The sequence below is a fragment of the Schistocerca gregaria genome, unplaced genomic scaffold (genome assembly GCF_023897955.1).
Source record: "Schistocerca gregaria isolate iqSchGreg1 unplaced genomic scaffold, iqSchGreg1.2 ptg000350l, whole genome shotgun sequence".
In the NCBI taxonomy this organism is placed as follows: Eukaryota; Metazoa; Arthropoda; class Insecta; order Orthoptera; family Acrididae; genus Schistocerca; species Schistocerca gregaria.
The window spans coordinates 795,015-811,177 of record NW_026061810.1 but is presented as its reverse complement, the minus strand read 5'-3'; positions in this window follow the sequence as shown (position 1 = coordinate 811,177).

Below are 16,163 nucleotides of genomic sequence, written 5' to 3'. Positions count from 1 at the left end.
ATACAACATGCACCATGCAGTCTTTTCTCCATGGGAGTAGTGTCTCAACCAGACTAAGCTTTGATCGTTCCCTGGAAGACCAGTAGTAGTTTATAAGGCACATCTGGAGGCATTATGTAATCTGCCTTCTGAGTGTTGATGATACACAGAAATTGCATCGGGATTGAATAAAACAGGCACCATGCGGACTTTTCTCAATGGGAGTAATGTCTAAAATTGTCTACGCTTTGATCGTTTCCTGGGAGACCAGTAGTAATATCCGATGCACATCTGGAGGCATTCTGTAATCTGTGGGCCTTCAGAGTGTTGATGAAACACAGGAATTGCATCGGGATTCAATACAACAGGCACCGAGCGGACTTTTCTCCATGGGAGTAATGTCTCAAACTGTCTACGCTTTTATCATTCCCTGGAAGGACAGTAGTAGTTTCCGAAGCACTTCTGGAGGCATTCTGTAATCTGTGGACCTTCACAGTTTTGATGAAACACAGAAATTTGATCGGGATTGAATACAACAGGAACCATGCGTACTTTTCTCGATGAGAGTAATGTCTCAAACTGTATACGATTTGATCGATTCCTGGAAGCAAAGTAGTAGTTTAAAAGGCACATCTTAAGGCATTCTGTAATCTTTGGGCCTTCAGAGTGATGGTGAAACGCAGAAATTGCATCGGGATTTATTACAACAAGAACCATGCGGACTTTTCTCCATGGGAGTAATGTCACAAACTGTGTACGATTGATCGATTCCTGGAAGACCAGTAGTAGTTTCCGAACCACATCTGGAAGCATTCTGAATATGTGCACCATCAGAGTGTTGATGAAACACAGCAATTGCATCGGGATTGAATACAACAGGCACCATGCGGACCTTTCTCCATGGGAGTAATGCCTTAAACTGACTACGCTTTGATCGTTCCCAGGACGACCAGTAGTAGTTTTTGAAGCACATCTGGAGGCATTCTGTAATCTTTGGACCTTCAGAGTGTTGATGAAACGCAGAAATTGCATCCGGATTGAATACAACAGCCACCATGCGGACTTTTCTCCATGGGAGTAGTCTCAAACTGTCTACGCTTTGGTCGTTCCCTGGAAGACCAGTAGTAGTTTCCGAATCACATCTGGAGGCATTCTATAATCTGTGGACCATCAGAGTGTTGATGAAACACAGAGGTTGCTTCGGGATTGAATACAACAGGCACAATGCGGACTTTTCTCCATGGGAGTAATGTCTCAAACTGTCTACGCTTTCATCGTTCCCTGGAAGACCAGTAGTAGTTAATAAGGCACATCTGGAGGCATTCTGTAATCTGCCTTCAGAGTGTTGATGAAACACAGAAATTGCATCGGGATTGAATAAAACAGGCACCATGCGGACTTTTCTCCGTGGGAGTAATGTCTAAAATTTCCTACGCTTTGATCGTTTCCTGGGAGACCAGTAGTAATATCCGAAGCACATCTGGAGGCATTCTGTAATCTGTGGGCCTTCAGAGTGTTGATGAAACACAGACATTGCATCGGGATTCAATACAACAGGCACCGAGCGGACTTTTCTCCATGGGAGTAATGTCTGAAACTGTCTACGTTTTGATCATTCCCTGGATGGACAGTAGTAGTTTCCGAAGCACTTCTGGAGGCATTCTGTAATCTGTGGACCTTCACAGTTTTGATGAAACACAGAAATTTGATCGGGATTGAATACAACAGAAACCATGTGTACTTTTCTCCATGAGAGTAATGTCTCAAACTGTATACGATTTCATCGATTCCTGGAAGCAAAGTAGTAGTTTAAAAGGCACATCTGGAGGCATTCTGTAATCTGTGGGCCTTCAGAGTGATGGTGAAACGCAGAAATTGCATCGGGATTGAATACAACAGGAACCATGCGGACTTTCCTCCATGGGAGTAATGTCTCAAACTGTGTACGACATGATCGATTCCTGGAAGACCCGTAGTAGTTTCCGAACCACATCTCGAAGCATTCTGAATCTGTGCACCATCAGAGTGTTGATAAAACACAGAAACTGCATCGGGATTGAATACAACAGGCACCATGCGGACCTTTCTCCATGAGAGTAATGCCTTAAACTGACTACGCTTTGATCGTTCCCAGGACGACCAGTGGTAGTTTCTGAAGCACATCTGGAGGCATTCTGCTGTAATCTTTGGACCTTCAGAGTGTTGATGAAACACAGAATTTGCATCGGGATTGAATACAACAGGCACCATTTGGACTTTTCTCCATGGGAGTAGTCTCAAACTGTCTACGCTTTCATCGTTCCCTGGAAGACCAGTAGTAGTTTCCGAAGCACATCTGGAGGCATTCTGTAATCTGTGGAACTTTTAAGAGTTGATGAAACACAGAAATTGCATCTGGATTGAATACAAAAGGTACCATGCGGACTTTTCTCAATGGGAAAAATTCTCAAACTGTCTACGAAATTAGATTGATTCCTCGAAGACCAGTAGTTGTTTCCTAGGCACATCCAGAGTCATTCTGTAACCTGTGGACCTTGAGAGTGTTGATAAAACACAGAAATTGCATGGGGATTGAATATAACGGGCAACATGCGGACTTTTCTCCATGGGATCAATGTCTCAAACTGTCTACGCTTTCAGCGTAACTTGGAAGTACGGTAGTAGTTTAAGAGGCACATCTGGAAGCATTCTATAATCTGTGGACCTTCAGAGTGTTGATGAAACACAGAAATTGCCTCGGGATTGAATACAACTGGCACCTTGCAGACTTTTTTCCATGGGAGTATTGTCTCAAATGTCCACGCTCTCATCGTTCCCTGGAAGACTAGTAGTAGTTTACGAATCACATCTGGAGGCATTATGTAATCTGTGGACCTCCAGAGTGTTGATGAAACACAGAAATTGCGGCGGGATTGAATAGAACAGGCTCCATGCAGACTTTTATCCATGGGAGTAATGTCTACAACCGTCTACGTTTTGATCCTTCCCTAGCACACCAGTAGTAATTTCCGAAGCACATCTGGAGGCATTCTGTAATCTGTGGACAATCAGAGTGTTGATGAAACACAGAAATTGGAACAGGATTGTATACAACAGGTACCATGTGAACTTTTCTCCATGAGAGTATTGTTTCAAACTGTGTACGATTTGATCGATTCCTGGGAGACCAGTAGTAGTTTAAAAGGCACATCTGGAGGCAATCTGTAATCTTTGGGCCTTCAGAGTGTTGGTGAAAAGCAGAAATTTCATCGGGATTGAATACAACAGGAACCATGCGGACTTTTCTCCATGGGAGTAATGTCTCAAACTGTGTACGATTTGATCGATTCCTGGATGACCAGTAGTAGTTTCCGAACCACATCTATAAGCATTCTGAATCTGTGCACCTTCACAATGTTGATGAAACACAGAAATTGCATCGGGATTGAATACAACAGGCTCCATGCAGACTTTTCTCCATAAGCGTAATGTCTCAAACTATCTACGCATTTATTGACTTCTGGGAGATCAGTAGGAGTTTTTGAAGCACATCTGGAGGCACTCTGTAATCTTTGGCATTTCAGAGTGTTGATGAAACACAAAAATCGCATCACGATTGAATACAACGGGCACCAAGCGGTCTTTTCTCCATGGTAGTAATGACTCAAACAATCTACGCTTTGACCGCTTCCTGGATGACCAGTACTAGTTCACGAAGCACATCTGGAGGCATTCTGTAATCTTTGGACTCTCAGAGTGTTCATGAAACACAGAAATTGCTTCGGGATTGAATAGAACAGGCACCATGCAGACTTTTCTCCATGGGAGTAATGTCTCAAACTATGTACAATTTGATCGATTCCTGGTAGACCAGTAGTAGTTTCCGAACCACATCTGGAGGAATTCTGAATCTGTGCACCTTCAGAGTGTTGATGAAACACAGAGATTGCATCGGGATTGAATACAACAGGCACCATGCGGACTTCTCTCCATGGCAGTACGCTTTGGTCGATTCCTGGAAGATCAGTAGTAGTTTCAGAAACATATCTGGAGGCATTCTGTAATCTGTGGACCATCAGAGTGTTGATGAAACACCGAAAAAGCATCGGTAAGAATACAACTAGCACCGTGCGCACTTTTCTCCATAGAAGTAATGTCTAAAACTGTCTACGCTTTGATCGATTCCTGGAAGACAATGAGTAGTTTCCAAGATACATCTGGAGTCATTCGGTAATCTGAGGACTTTCAGACTGTTGATGATACACAGAAATTGCAACGGGATTGAATACAACAGGCACCATGCGGACCTTTGTCCATGGGAGTAATGTCTCAAACTGTCTACGCTTTGATCATACCCTGGAAGGACAGTAGTAGTTTTTTACGAAGCACATCTGGAGGCATTCTGTAATCTGTGGACCTCCAGAGTGTTGATGAAACACAGAAATTGCGTCGGGATTGAATACAACAGGCTCCATGCAGACTTTTATCCATCGGAGTATTGTCTCAAACTGTCTACGTATTGATCCTTCCCTAGCAGACCAGTAGTAATTTCCGAAGCACAACTGGAGGCATTCTGTAATCTGTGGACCATCACAGTGTTGATGAAACACAGAAATTGGATCACGATTGTATACAACAGGTACGATGCGTTCCTTTCTCCATGAGAGTAATGTTTCAAACTGTGTACGATTTGATCGATTCCTGGAAGACCAGTAGTAGTTTAAAAGGCACATCTGGAGGCATTCGGCAATCTTTGGTCTTTCAGAGTATTGATGAAACACAGAAATTGCATCACGATTGAATACAACAGGCACCAAGCGGTCTTGTCTCCATGGTAGTAATGACTCAAACAGTCTACGCTTTGATCGCTTCCTGGTAGACCAGTAGTAGTTCACGAGCACATCTGGAGGCATTCTGTAATCTTTGGACTCTCAGAGTGTTCAAGAAACACAGAAATTGCATTGGGATTAAATAGAACAGGCACCATGCAGACTTTTCTCCATGGGAATAATGTCTCAAACTGTGTTCAATTCGATCGATTCCTGGTAGACCAGTAGTAGTTTCCGAACCACATCTGGAGGCATTCTGTAATCTGTGCACCTTCAGAGTGTTGATGAAACACAGAGATTGCAATCGGGATTGCATACAACAGGCACCGTGCGGACTTCTCTCCATGGGAGTACGCTTTGGTCGATTCCTGGAAGACCAGTAGTAGTTACAGAAACACATCTGGAGCCATTCTGTAATCTGTGGACCTTCAGAGTGTTGATGAAACACCGAAAATGCATCGGTATGAATACAACTGTCACCGTGCAGACTTTTCTCCATGGGAGTAATGTCTCAAACTGTCTACGCTTTGACCGTTCCCTGGAAAACCAGTAGTAGTTTATAAGGCACATCAGGAGGTATTCTGTATTCTGCCCTCAGAGTGTTGACGAAACACAGAAATTGCATCGGGATTGAATAAAACAGGCACCATGCGGACTTTTCTCCATGGGAGTAATGTCTCAAACTGTCTACGCTTTGATCGTTTCCTGGAAGACCAGTAGTAATATCCGAAGCACATCTGGAGGCATTTTGTAATCTGTGGACCTTCAGAGTGTTGACGAAACACAGAAATTGCATCGGGATTGAATAAAACAGGCACCATGCGGACTTTTCTCCATGGGAGTAATGTCTCAAACTGTCTACGCTTTGATCGTTTCCTGGAAGACCAGTAGTAATATCCGAAGCACATCTGGAGGCATTCTGTGACCTGTGGACCTTCAGAGTGTTGATGAAACACAGAAATTGCATCGGGATTGAATACAACAGGCACCATGCATACTTTTCTCTACGGGAGTAATGTCTCAAACTGTCTACAGTTTCATCGATCCCTGGAAGGGCAGTAGTTGTTACCGAAGCGCATCTGGAGGCATTCCGTATTCTGTTTACGTTCAGGGTGTTGATGGAACACAGAAATTGCATCGGGATTCGATACAACAGGCACCATGCGGACTTTTCTCCATGGGAGTAATGTCTCAAACTGTCTACGCTCTCATCATTCCCTGGAACGACAGTAGTAGTTTCCGAAGCAAATCTGGAGGCATTCTGTAATCTGTGGACCTCCAGAGTGTTGATGAACCACAGAAATTGCATCGGGATTGAATACAACAGGCTCCATGTACACTTTTCTCCATGGGAGTAATGTCTCAAACTGTGTACGATTTGATCGATTCGTGGAAGACCAGTAGTAGTTTCCGAACCACATCTGGAAGCATTCTGAATCTGAGCACCTTCAGAGTGTTGATGAAACACAGAAATGGCATCGGGATTGAATACAACAAGCTCCATGCAGACTTTTGTCCATAGGCGTAATGTCTCAAACTGTCTACGCTTTGATCGACTTCTTGGAGATCAGTAGGAGTTTTTGAAGCACATCTGGATTCATTCTGTAATCTTTGGTCTTTCAGAGTGTTGATGAAACACAGAAATTGCATCAGGATTGAATACAACAGGCACCTAGCGGTCTTTTGTCCATGGTAGTAATGACTCAAACAGTCTACGCTTTGATCGCTTCCTGGAAGACCAGTAGCAGTTCACGAAGCACATCTGGAGGCATTCTGTAATCTTTGGACTCTCAGAGTGTTCATGCAACACAGAAATTGCATCGGGATTGAATAGAACAGGCACCATGAAGACTTTTCTCCATGGGAGTAATGTCTCAAACTGTGTACAATTTAATCGATTCCTCGAAGACCAGTAGTTGTTTCCGAAGCACATCCAGAGTCATTCTGTAATCTGTGGACCTTGAGAGTGTTGATGAAACACAGAAATTGCATGGGGATTGAATATAACAGGCAACATGTTGACTTTTCCCATGGGAGTAATGTCTCAAATGTCTAGCATTTGATCGTTCCTTTTAAGACAAGTAGTAGTTCCCAAGGCACATCTGGAGGCATTCTGTAATCTGCCTTCAGAGTGTTGACGAAACACAGAAATTGCATCGGGATTGAATACAAAAGGCACAATGCGGACTTGTCTCCATGAGTGTAATGTCTCAAAGTGTGTTCGATTTGATCCATTCCTTCAAGATAAGTAGTAGTTTCCGAACCACATCAGGAGACATTCTGTAATCTGTGGACATTCAGAGTGCTGATGAAACGCAGAAATAGCATCGATATTGAATACAACAGGATCCATGCGTACTTTTCTACATGATAGTTATGTCTCAAACTGTGTACGATTTGATCGATTCCTGGAAGACCAGTAGTACATTCCGAACCACATCTGGAGACGTTCTGTAATTTATGCACCTTCAGAGTGTTGATGAAACACAGAGATTGCATCGGGATTGTATAAAACAGGCACCATGTGGACTTTTCCCCATGGGAGTAATGTCTCAAACTCTCTACGCTTTGATCGTTCCCTGGAAGACAAGTAGTAGTTTTCAAGGCACATCTGGAGGCATTCTGTAATCTGTGGACCTTCAGAGTGTTGATGAAACACAGAAATTGCATCGGGATTGAATACAACATGCACCATGCGGACTTTTCTCCATGGGAGTAATGTCTCAAACTCTCTACGCTTTGATCTTTCCCTGGAAGGCCACAAGTAGTTTGCGAAGCACATCTGGATGCATTCTGTAATCTGTAGACCTTCAGAGTGTTGTTGAAACACAGAATTGCATCGCGATTGAATAAAAAATGCACCATGCGAACATTTATACATGGGAGTAACGTCTCATACTGTCCCTGGAAGACCAGTAGGAGTTTTTGAAGCACATCTGAAGGCATTCCGTAATCTGTAGACCTTCAGAGTGTTGATGAAACACAGAAATTGCATCTGGATTAAATACAACATGCACCTTGGAGCATTCTGTAATCTTTGGAACTTCAGAGTGTAGATGATACACATAAAGCTCATCGGGATGGATTACAACAGGCACCATGCGGATTTTTCTCCATGAGAGTAATGTTTCAAACTGTCTACCCTTTGATCGTTCCCTGGAAGACCAGTAGTAGTTTCCGAAGCACATCTGTAGGCATTCTGTATTTTGTGGAACTTCACAGTGTTGATGAAACACAGAAATTCAATCGGGATTGAATACAACAGGCACCATGAGGACTTTTCTCCATGATATTAATGTCTCAAACTGTCTACGCTTTGATCGTTCCCTGGAAGACCAGTAGTAGTTTCCGTAGCACATCTGTAGGCATTTTGTTCTTTGTGGAAATTCACAGTGTTGATGAAACACAGAAATTGAATCGGGATTGAATACAACAGGCACCATGAGGACTTTTCTCCATGATATTAATGTCTCAAACTGTCTACGCTTTGATCGTTCCCTGGGAGACCAGTAGTAGTTTCCGAAACAAATCTGGAGGCATTCTGTAATCTGTGGACCTTCAGAGTGTTCATGAAACACAGAAATTGCATCGGGATTGACTAGAAGAGGCACCATGCGGACTTTACTACATGGGAGTAATGTCTCAAACTGTATGCGATTTGATCGTTCAATGGAAGACAAGTAGTAGATTGCGAAGCACATCTGGAGGCATTCTGTAATCTGTATACATTCAGAGTGTTGATGGAACACAGAAATTGCATCGGGATTGAATAAAACAATTACCATGCGGACTTTTCTCCATGGGAGTAATGTCTCCAACTGTCTACGCTTTGATCGTTCATTGGAAGATCAGTAGTAATTTACGAAGCACATCTCGAGGTATTCTGTAATCTGTGGACCTTCAGAGTGTTGATGAAACGCAGAAATTGCATCGAGATTGAATACAACAGGCTCCATGCGTACTTTTCTCCATGGGAGTAATGTCTCAAACTGTGTACGATTTGATCGATTCGTGGAAGACCAGTAGTAGTTTCCGAACCACATCTGGAAGCATTCTGAATCTGAGCACCTTCAGAGTGTTGATGAAACACAGAAATTGCATCGGGATTGAATACAACAAGCTCCATGCAGACTTTTGTCGATAGGCGTAATGTCTCAAACTGACTACGCTTTGATCGACTTCTTGGAGATCAGTAGGAGTTTTTGAAGCACATCTGGATTCATTCTGTAATCTTTGGTCTTTCAGAGTGTTGATGAAACACAGAAATTGCATCAGGATTGAATACAACAGGCACCTAGCGGTCTTTTGTCCATGGTACTAATGACTCAAACAGTCTACGCTTTGATCGCTTCCTGGAAGACCAGTAGCAGTTCACGAAGCACATCTGGAGGCATTCTGTAATCTTTGGACTCTCAGAGTGTTCATGCAACACTGAAATTGCATCGGGATTGAATAGAACAGGCACCATGAAGACTTTTCTCCATGGGAGTAATGTCTCAAACTGTGTACAATTTAATCGATTCCTCGAAGACCAGTAGTTGTTTCCGAAGCACATCCAGAGTCATTCTGTAATCTGTGGACCTTGAGAGTGTTGATGAAACACAGAAATTGCATGGGGATTGAATATAACAGGCAACATGTTGACTTTTCCCATGGGAGTAATGTCTCAAATGTCTACCATTTGATCGTTCCTTTTAAGACAAGTAGTAGTTCCCAAGGCACATCTGGAGGCATTCTGTAATCTGCCTTCAGAGTGTTGACGAAACACAGAAATTGCATCGGGATTGAATACAAAAGGCACAATGCGGACTTGTCTCCATGAGTGTAATGTCTCAAAGTGTGTTCGATTTGATCCATTCCTTCAAGATAAGTAGTAGTTTCCGAACCACATCAGGAGTCATTCTGTAATCTGTGGACATTCAGAGTGCTGATGAAACGCAGAAATAGCATCGATATTGAATACAACAGGATCCATGCGTACTTTTCTACATGATAGTTATGTCTCAAACTGTGTACGATTTGATCGATTCCTGGAAGACCAGTAGTACATTCCGAACCACATCTGGAGACGTTCTGTAATCTATGTACCTTCAGAGTGTTGATGAAACACAGAGATTGCATCGGGATTGTATAAAACAGGCACCATGTGGACTTTTCCCCATGGGAGTAATGTCTCAAACTCTCTACGCTTTGATCGTTCCCTGGAAGACAAGTAGTAGTTTTCAAGGCACATCTGGAGGCATTCTGTAATCTGTGGACCTTCAGAGTGTTGATGAAACACAGAAATTGCATCGGGATTAAATACAACATGCACCTTGGAGCATTCTGTAATCTTTGGAACTTCAGAGTGTAGATGATACACATAAAGCTCATCGGGATGGATAACAACAGACACCATGCGGATTTTTCTCCATGAGAGTAATGTCTCAAACTGTCTACCCTTTGATCGTTCCCTGGAAGACCAGTAGTAGTTTCCGAAGCACATCTGTAGGCATTCTGTATTTTGTGGAACTTCACAGTGTTGATGAAACACAGAAATTCAATCGGGATTGAATACAACAGGCACCATGAGGACTTTTCTCCATGATATTAATGTCTCAAACTGTCTACGCTTTGATCGTTCCCTGGAAGACCAGTAGTAGTTTCCGTAGCACATCTGTAGGCATTTTGTTCTTTGTGGAAATTCACAGTGTTGATAAAACACAGAAATTGAATCGGGATTGAATACAACAGGCACCATGAGGACTTTTCTCCATGATATTAATGTCTCAAACTGTCTACGCTTTGATCGTTCCCTGGGAGACCAGTAGTAGTTTCCGAAACAAATCTGAAGGCATTCTGTAATCTGTGGACCTTCAGAGTGTTCATGAAACACAGAAATTGCATCGGGATTGAGTAGAAGAGGCACCATGCGGACTTTACTACATGGGAGTAATGTCTCAAACTGTATACGCTTTGATCGTTCAATGGAAGACAAGTAGTAGATTGCGAAGCACATCTGGAGGCATTCTGTAATCTGTATACATTCAGAGTGTTGATAGAACACAGAAATTGCATCGGGATTGAATAAAACAAGCACCATGCGGACTTTTCTCCATGGGAGTAATGTCTCCAACTGTCTACGCTTTGATCGTTCATTGGAAGACCAGTAGTAATTTACGAAGCACATCTCGAGGTATTCTGTAATCTGTGGACCTTCAGAGTGTTGATGAAACGCAGAAATTGCATCGAGATTGAATACAACAGGCTCCATGCGTACTTTTCTCCATGATAGTAATGGCTCAAACTGTGTACGATTTGATCGATTCCGGGAAGACCAGTAGTACATTCCAACCACATCTGGAGACTTTCTGTAATCCATGCACCTTCCGAGTGTTGATGAAACACAGAAATTGCATCGGGATTGACTACTACAGGCTCCATGCGGACTTTTCTCCGTAGGCGTAATGTCTCAAACTGTCTACGCTTTGATCAACTTCTAGGAGACCAGTAGTAGTTTTTGAAGCACATCTGGATGCATTCTGTAATCTGTGGACCTTCAGAATGTTCATGAAACACAGAAATTGCATCGGGATTGACTAGACGAGGCACCATGCGGACTTTACTACATGGGAGTAATGTCTCAAACTGTATACGCTTTGATCGTTCCCTGGGAGACCAGTAGTAGTTTCCGAAACACATCTGGAGGCGTTCTGTAATCTGTGGACCTTCAGAGTGCACATGAAACACAGAAATTGCATCGCGATTGACTAGAAGAGGCACCATGCGGTCTTTACTACTTGGGAGTTATGTCTCAAACTGTATACGTTTTGATCGTTCCCTGGAGGAGCAGTAGTAGTTTGCGAAGCACATCTGGAGGCATTCTGTAATCTGTTTACATTCAGAGTGTTGATGGAACACAGAAATTGCATCGGGATTGAATACAACAAGCATCAAATGGACATTTCTCCATGGGAGTAATGTCTCCAACTGTCTACGCTTTGATCGTTCATTGGAAGACCAGTAGTAATTTCCGCAGCACATCTGGAGGTATTCTGTAACCTGTGGACCTTCAGAGTATTAATGAAACGCAGAAATTGCATCGAGATTGAATAAAACAGGCACCATGCGGACTTTTCTCCATGGGAGTAATGTCTCAAACTGTCTACGCTTTGATCGTTTCCTGGAAGACCAGTAGTAATATCCGAAGCACATCTGGAGGCATTCTGTGATCTGTGGACCTTCAGAGTGTTGATGAAACACAGAAATTGAATCGGGATTGAATACAACAGGCACCATGAGGACTTTTCTCCATGATATTAATGTCTCAAACTGTCTACGCTTAGATCACTCCCTGGGAGACCAGTAGTAATTTCCGAAGCACATCTGGAGGCATTCTGAAATCTGTGGACCTTCAGAGTGTTCATGACACAGAAATTGCATCGGGATTGACTAGAAGAGGCACCATGCGGACTTTACTACGTGGGAGTAATGTCTCAAACTGTATACGCTTTGGTCGTTCCCTGGAGGAGCAGTAGTAGTTTGCGAAGCACATCTGGAGGCATTCTGTAATCTGTATACATTCAGAGTGTTGATGGAACACAGGAATTGCATCGGGATTGAATACAACAAGCACCATGCGGACTTATCTACATGGGAGTAATGTCTCCAACTGTCTACGCTTTGATCGTTCATTGGAAGACCAGTAGTAATTTCCGAAGCACATATGGAGACTTTCTGTAATCTGTGGACATTCAGAGTGTTGATGAAACGCAGAAATTGCATCGAGATAGAACACAATAGGCTCCATGCGTACTTTTCTCCATGATAGTAATGTCTCAAACTGTGTACGATTTGATACATTCCTGGAAGACCAGTAGTACATTCCGAACCACATCTGGAGACATTCTGTAATCTATGCACCTTCAGAGTGTTGATGAAACACAGAAATTGCATCGGGATTGATTACAACAGGCTCCATGCGGACCTTTCTCCATAGGCGTAATGTCTCAAACTGTCTACGCTTTGATCAACTTCTGGAAGACCAGTAGTAGTTTTTGAAGCACATCTGGATGCATTCTGTAATCTGTGGACCTTCAGAGTGTTCATGAATCACAGAAATTCTATCGGGATTGACTAGAAGAGGCACCCTGCGGACTTTTCTCCATGGGAGTAATGTCTCAAAGTGTGCTCGATTTGATCCATTCCTTTAAGATAAGTAGCAGTTTCCGAAGCACATCTGGAGGCATTCTGTAATCTGTGGACCTTCCGAGTGTTGATGAAACATAGAAATTGCACCGGGATGAATACTACAGGCACCTTGCTTTTTTCTGTGTGAGTAATGTATCAACTGTCTACGGTTTGATCGTTCCCTGGAAGACCAATAGTAGTTTTCGAATCACATCTGGAGGCATTCTGTAATCTGTGGACCTTGAGTGTTGATGAAACACAGAGACTGCTTCGGCATTAATTACAACAGGCATCATGCGGACTTTTCTCCATGCGAGTAATGTCTAAAATTCTCTACGCTTTGATCGTTGCTTTGAAGACAAGTAGTAGTTTCCAAGGCACATATGGAGGCATTCTGTAATATGTGGACCTTCAGGGTGTTGCTGAAACACAGAAATTACATCGGGATTAAATACAACATGCACCATGCGGACTTTTCTCCATGGGAGTAATGTCTCAAAATCTCTACGCTTTGATCTTTCCCTGGAAGGCCACAAGTAGTTTGCGAAGCACATCTGGATGCATTCTGTAATCTGTAGACCTTCAGAGTGTTGTTGAAACACAGAATTGCATCGGGATTGAATACAAAAGGCACCATGCGAACAATTATACACGGGAGTAATGTCTCATACTGTCTACCCATTGATCGTTCCCTGGAAGACCAGTAGGAGTTTCTGAAGCACATCTGAAGGCATTCCGTAATCTGAAGACCTTCAGAGTGTTGATGAAACACAGAAATTGCATCGGGATTAAATACAACATGCACCTTGGAGCATTCTGTAATCTTTGGAACTTCAGAGTGTAAATAAAACACATAAAGCTCATCGGGATGGATTACAACAGGCACCATGCGGACTTTTCTCCATGAGAGTAATGTCTCAAACTGTCTACCCTTTGATCGTTCCCTGGAAGACCAGTAGTACTTTCCGAAGCAAAACTGTGGGCATTCTGTATTTTGTGGAACTTCACAGTGTAGATGAAACACAGAAATTCAATCGGGATGAATACAACAGGCACCATGAGGACTTTTCTCCATGATATTAATGTCTCAAACTGTCTACGCTTTGATCGTTCCCTGGAAGACCGGTAGTAGTTTCCGTAGCACATCTGTAGGCATTCTGTTCTTTGTGGAAATTCACAGTGTTGATGAAACACAGAAATTGAATCGGGATTGAATACAACAGGCACCATGAGGACTTTTCTCCATGATATTAATGTCTCAAACAGTCTACCCTTTGATCGTTCCCTAGAAGACCAGTAGTAGTTTGCGAAGAACATCTGGAGGCATTCTGTAATCTGTATACATTAAGAGTGTTGATGGAACACAGAAATTGCATCGGGATTGAATACAACAAGCACCATGCGGACTTATCTCCATGGGAGTAATGTCTCCAACTGTCTACGCTTTGATCGTTCATTGGAAGACCAGTAGTAATTTCCGAAGCACATCTGGAGGTATTCTGTAATCTGTGGACCTTCAGAGTGTTAATGAAACCCAGAAATTGCATCGAGATAGAACACAACAGGCTCCATGCGTACTTTTCTCCATGATAGTTATGTCTCAAACTGTGTACGATTTGATCGATTCCTGGAAGACCAGTAGAACATTCCGAACCACATCTGGAGACTTTCTGTAATCTATGCACCTTCCGAGTGTTGATGAAACACAGAAATTGCATCGGGATTGATTACAACAGGCTCCATGCGGACTTATCTCCATAGGCGTAATGTCTCAAACTGTCTACGCTTTGATCAACTTCTGGGAGACCAGTAGTAGTTTTTGAAGCACATCTGGATGCATTCTGTAATCTGTGGACCTTCAGAGTGTTCATGAATCACAGAAATTCTATCGGGATTGACTAGAAGAGGCACCATGCGGACTTTACTACATGGGAGTAATGTCTCAAACTGTATACGCTTTGATCGTTCAATGGAAGACCAGTAGTAGATTGCGAAGTACATCTGGAGGCATTCTGTAATCTGTATACATTCAGAGTGTTGATGGAACACAGAAATTGCATCGGGATTGAATACAACAAGCACCATGCGGACTTTTCTCCATGGGAGTAATGTCTCCAACTGTCTACGCTTTGATCGTTCATTGGAAGACCAGTGGTAATTTACGAAGCACATCTCGAGGTATTCTGTAATCTGTGGACCTTCAGAGTGTTGATGAAACGCAGAAATTGCATCGAGATTGAATACAACAGGCTCCATGCGTACTTTTCTGCATGATAGTAATGGCTCAAACTGTGTACGATTTGATCGATTCCGGGAAGACCAGCAGTACATTCCAACCACATCTGGAGACTTTCTGTAATCCATGTACCTTCCGAGTGTTGATGAAACACAGAAATTGCATCGGGATTGATTACAACAGGCTCCATGCGGACTTTTCTCCATAGGCGTAATGTCTCAAACTGTCTACGCTTTGATCAACTTCTGGGAGACCAGTAGTAGTTTTTGAAGCACATCTGGATGCATTATGTAATCTGTGGACCTTCAGAGTGTTCATGAAATACAGAAATTGCATCGGGATTGACTAGAAGAGGCACCATGCGGCCTTTACTACATGGGAGTAATGTCTCAAATTTTATACGCTTTGATCGTTCCCTGGGAGACCAGTAGTAGTTTCCGAAGCACATCTGGAGGCATTCTGTAATCTGTTTACATTCAGAGTGTTGATGGACCACAGAAATTGCATAGGGATTGAATACAACAAGCATCAAATGGACATTTCTCCATGGGAGTAATGTCTCCAACTGTCTACGCTTTGATCGTTCATTGGAAGACCAGTAGTAATTTCCGAAGCACATCTGGAGGTATTCTGTAACCTGTGGACCTTCAGAGTATTAATGAAACGCAGAAATTGCATCGAGATTGAATACAATAGGCTCCATGCGTACTTTTCTCCATGATAGTTATGTCTCAAACTGTGTACGATTTGATCGATTCCTGGAAGACCAGTAGTACAGTCCGAACCACATCTGGAGAATTTCTGTAATCTATGCACCTTCAGAGTGTTGATGAAACAGAGAGATTGCATCGGGATTGAATAAAACAGGCACCATGTGGACTTTTCCCCATGGGAGTAATGTCTCAAACTCTCTACGCTTTGATCGTTCCCTGGAAGACAAGTAGTAGTTTTCAAGGCACATCTGGAGGCAT